Raw genomic sequence first — 5,485 nt, forward strand, 5'->3', positions numbered from 1 at the left:
CTTCGGGATAGCCTCCTGTATGTGTGGGACCAGCGGTCGGGATGCCATTTTTTGGTCGACACCGGTGCCGTGATCAGCGTCTTACCTCCGATGAGTTACGACACCCGCAACAGGGCACTGGGTCCCCCCCGAGGGCCGTGAACGGCAGCGCAGTAAGGACCTATGGCACCTGTCAGGTGCAGCTACAGTTCGGCTCCAGCCAGTTCACATGGCACTTAACACTGGCCGCTGTAGCCCAACCACTTCTGGGTGCGGATTTTTTGCGGGTTCACAGCCTACTGGTTGACCTGCCCAGGAAGAGACTGGTACATGCCGAGACCTTTCAGACGTTCTCCCTGGGTGCAGCCCAGTTGACAGCCCCTCACCTCGACTCCATCACGCTGTCCGACAATGACTTCACCAGGGTCCTGGCGGATTTCCCATCGGTTCTGGCACCACAGTTCACAGCGGCCATGCCCCGACACGGCGTACAGCACCACATCCTGGCTCAGGGACCACCCCTCCACGCCCGTGCTCAGCGGCTTCTGCCGGACAAGCTCCGACTAGCGAAGGAGGAGTTCAAGAGGATGGAGGAATTGGGGATCATCCGGCGGTCCGACAGCCCATGGGCCTTCCCCCTGAACATGGTGTCCAAAGCAACAGGGGGCTGGAGACCGTGCGGCGACTACCGCAGGCTGAACGAAGCTACCACTCTGGACCGCTACCCTGTGCCTCACATTCAGGACTTTGCAGCAAACCTGCACGGCGCACGGATCTTCTCCAAGGTAGACCTCGTCCGAGGATACCATCAAATCCCGATGCATCCGGACGACGTCCCCAAAATGGCTCTTATCACCCCATTTGGCCTTTTCGAGTTCCTCCACATGCCATTCAGCCTGAAGAATGCCGCACAGACGTTCCAGCGGTTAATGGATGCGGTGGGACGTGACCTGGACTTCGCTTTCATTTATTTGGATGACATCCTCATAGCCAGCAGCTGTCGTCAGGAGCATCTGTCCCACCTCCGTCAACTCTGCGCCCGACTGAGTGAGTACGGTTTAACAATCAAACTGGCCAAATGCCAGTTCGGGCTCGACGCCATTGACTTCCTGGGCCACAGGATTACTAAAGACGGGGCAACCACTCTGCCTGCTAAGGTGGATGCCGTCCGCCATTTCCCCCAACCCACCACGATCAAAGGCCTTCAGGAATTCGTAGATATGGTCAATTTCTACCACCGCTTCCTCCCTTCAGCTGCCCGGATCATGCGGCCCCTGTTCGCCCTGCTGTCGGGTCCAGGCAAGGACATTACCTGGGACGATGAGTCCGCCGCCGCTTTCATTCAAATGAAGGAGGCTTTGGCGAACGCCGTGATGCTAGTGCACCCCAGAACGGACGTCCCTACCGCCCTCACAGTGGATGCATCTAACACGGCAGTCGGTGGGGTACTGGAGCAGCTCATCGCGGGCCGCTGGCAATCCCTGGCGTTTTTCAGCAAACACCTGCGGCCACCCGAGCTCAAATACAGTGCTTTCGACCGGGAACTGTTGGCGCTATACCTGGCAATCCAGCATTTCAGGTACTTCTTAGAAGGTAGGCCCTTCACCGCGTTCACGGACCGCAAACCGCTTACCTTTACGTTCACGAAGATGTCCGATCCCTGGTCGTCCCGCCAGCAGTGCCATCTGTCCTACATCTCTGAATACACGTCGGATGTCTGGCACGTCTCGGGTAAGGACAATGTCGTGGCAGATGTGCTCTCTTGCCCTAACATTCATGCCCTTTCCCAAGGGGTAGAATTTGAGGTGCTGGCAGAGGCGCAGCAGGCGGACGAGGAGATCCCGAGTTACAGAACCGCAGTCTCTGGTTTGCAGCTCCAGGACCTCCCCATAGGCCCAGGTGAGAAGACCCTACTCTGTGACGTCGCCACCAGCCAGCCCCGTCCCATCATCCTGGCACCTTGGCGGCGATGTGTTTTCGACACCATTCATAACTTGGCTCACCGGACAACCATCCGGATGGTCTCCAGCAGGTTTGTTTGGCACAGACTCCGCAAGCAGGTCAGTGCATGGGCCAGAACGTGCATGCACTGCCAGACGGCCAAGGTGCAGCGGCACACCAAAGTTCTGCTGCAGCAGTTCCACCCCACCCACTGGCATTTCAACCACATTCATGTGGATATCGTGGGCCCCCTACCAATGTCGCGTGGAGCGCGGCACCTCCTCACTATCGTGGACCGGTTCACCAGATGGCCAGAGGCGATCCCGCTCACCGACACCACCTCCGAATCTTGCGCCTGGGCACTGATCGCCACCTGGGTGTCCCGCTTTGGTGTACCGGCCCACATTACCTCCGACAGAGGCGCCCAGTTCACCTCCAGCCTGTGGTCAGCTATGGCCAGCCTTTTGGGGACTCAGCTTCACCACACAACTGCCTACCACCCACAGTCGAACGGGCTAGTGGAGCGTTTCCACCGTCACCTGAAGTTGGCTCTCATGGCCCACCTGTGAGGAGCCAACTGGGCGGACGAGCTTCCCTGGGTCCTACTCGGCATCCGCACGGTGCCCAAAGACTATCTGCATGCCTCATCGGCCGAGTTGGTGTACGGCGCACCCCTGGTTGTCCCTGGGGAGTTCATACCAGCCCCAAGGGGGCAAGAGGAAGAACCCGCAGCAGTCCTGGGTAGACTATGCAAGCGGCTCGGTCACCTGGCCCCCGTACCCACTTCGCAGCATGGGCAGAACCCGACCTGTGTACCCAAAGACCTGCAGAACTGTAAGTTTGTGTTTGTACGCAGGGGCAGGCATCGGCCACCGCTGCAACGGTCCTACGAGGGTCCGTTTACGGTGCTCCGTAACAATGGGTCCACGTTCGTGCTGGATGTTGGGGGGAGAGAGGAGGTTTTCATGGTGGACCGACTCAAACCGGCCCAGGTGGTCCTGGCACAACCGGTCGAGTTTCCGGCACCGTGGCGCAGAGGCCGACTTCCCAAACAGGGTCTGGCCCAGACTATGGACATTGGGGGGTGTATCGCCAGTTCTGGGGGGGCGGGGGGGTTCTAGCACACTCGAACCGGCTCACAAATAGCCAGCGCGCAGGCGCAAAGGCCAGGTCCGCAACAAAGGGAAAAAGCCTGCGGGGGTTTGTGAGTACGTGTCCCTTGGAGCATCCGCGCCCAGGGAGGGCGGAATGAGGGAGGCTTTAAAGCAAGGCTGTGAAGTTCGAATAAAATCATCTTTAATTGCATTTTACTGACTCCTTGTCGTTATTTTAGCACTGCGTATAGCACACCGCAACAGGAAGACAAAATTGAAATAACAGGTATGGATATTTGAAGTGTGTATATTTTAATGCTTTTAGTATTATTGGGAAGGATGATGAACTTTAGAGCATGGATCAGTACATGGAACTGTGAAATTTGGTAGAGAGAGGAGAAGGAATGGGTGATTAATGTACCAGGTTTTCAAAGTTTTAGAAAGGAGAAAGAAAGATGTAAAAGAGGCAGGGAATGGAGTTGCACAACTAATTAGGGACAATATCACAATTGTACTCAGGGGAGATATAATGGAGTGATCAGACTCTGAGTACATTTGGATCGAAGTCAGGAACAGGAAGGGTGTGATCACACCGATGAGATAGTACAACAGACCCTCCAACTGCCTCAGAACATTGAGGAACAGATATGTAATCAGATTAAGGAAGTGGGGTTGTTGTCATGGGGGATTTCAACTTCTCTTACATAAACTGGGACTTTCTTAGTGCAAGGGGTTTAGAAGGGGCTGAATTTGTTAAGTGTATCCAGGAAGGTTTCTTAAATCAATATGTGGACAGTCCAACAAGAAGAGTGGCTGTACTGGACCTGGTGTTGGGTAATGAGTCTAGCCAGATAACTGACCTTTTAGTTGGTGAGCAGTGACCACAACTCCTTAAGTTTCGGAATAGCTATAGATAAGGATAGATATAGTCCGTGTGGGAGAATTTTTAATTGTAGTAGGGCAAATTACAAGGGCATTATGCAGGTACTAAGAAGCATTAATTAGGAACACCTTTTCTCTGGGAAGACAACATCAGACTTGTGGAGGGTGTTTAAAGGCCAATTGCACAGTATACAGGAAATGCATGTTCCTATTAGAAGGAAGGTCAAGGTTGGAAAGATAAGAGAAGCTTGGATATCTAGAGAGGTGATGAATTTAGTCAAGAAGAAAAGGAAAATAATGTAAAGTTTTGGAAATCAAGATCTAAAGAAACAGCTGCGAGGATAAGGAAGCCAGAAAAGAACTAAAAATGGGAATTCGGGTGGCCAGGAGGTGGCAGGAAAAGTCCTTGGCAAGAAGGATTAAGATGAATCCTGAGGCATTCCATATATACAACAAGAGCAAAAGAATAACTAGGGAAAGGGTGGAACCACTCAAGAATAAAAGGAAGATAATTTGCTTGGATGTAGAGAATTTGAGTGATGTACTTAATAAGTACTTTGCTTCAGTGTTTACAAAAGAAAAAGATATGGAGGACCAGGAGATCAGTGGTGAGTTTATAAATTCATTAGGGCATTTAGAGGTCAAGGAGGAGAAAGTGTTGGGCCTCCTAATGAGTATTAATGAGGATAAGTCCCCAGGGTCTGAATGGATTTACCCCATGTATTGAAGGAGACAAGAGATGAGATTGCTGGGCCCTTGACTAGTATCCTTGTGTCCTTTCTAGGTGTGGGTGAGGTCCCGGAGGACTGGTGAGTGACTAATGTTGTACCTCTATTTAAGAAGGAAAGAAGGGAAAGTCCTGGGAACTATAGACCGGTGAGTGTTATGTCAGTTGTAGGGAAGTTGCTGGAGAATATTCTCAGGGATAGGATATATGAGCATTCGGAAACCCATGACCTAATTAGGGAGAAGGATCATGGCTTGGAAAGGTGGTGCTTAATTGGGTTTTTTGACAAGGTGACAAGAGAGATTGATGAGGGTAGGGCAGTGGATGTTGTCTACATGAATTTTAGTAAGGCGTTTGACAAGGTCCCTCACAGGAGGTTAATCCAGAAGATTAAGATGCATGGGATCTGTGGCAAATTGGCTGTTTGGATTCAGAACTGCCTGAACTAGTGTGGATATTTTCAATCACCATTGCTCTTTACTGATTCTATAATTTACATTCACTTTCAAAGGATCCTTACAACTCATGTTCTCAGTATTTTTTCATTTGCACAATTTGTCTTCTATTGCACATTGCTTGTTTGTCAGTCATTGCAAATGTATAGTTCTTTTTGTAAATTCTATTGTATTTCTTTTATTCCTGTAAATGCCTGCAAAACTCAATGTAGTACATGGTAACCTGTAGTATATGGTAACATATCTGTACTTTGATAAATATACTGTGAACTTTGAACTTATTAATTTTACTTTGAATTTTGGCAGTGACTCTGAGAAGAGAGTGATAAAGGGCCTCTATATTGTACTTCCAACTGCAACCCACAGACCAGAACATTATGCTGAATTTACAGATATTGGTTGTGGGC

This window comes from Hypanus sabinus, chromosome 13, assembly GCF_030144855.1.
Source record: "Hypanus sabinus isolate sHypSab1 chromosome 13, sHypSab1.hap1, whole genome shotgun sequence".
NCBI lineage: Eukaryota > Metazoa > Chordata > Chondrichthyes > Myliobatiformes > Dasyatidae > Hypanus > Hypanus sabinus.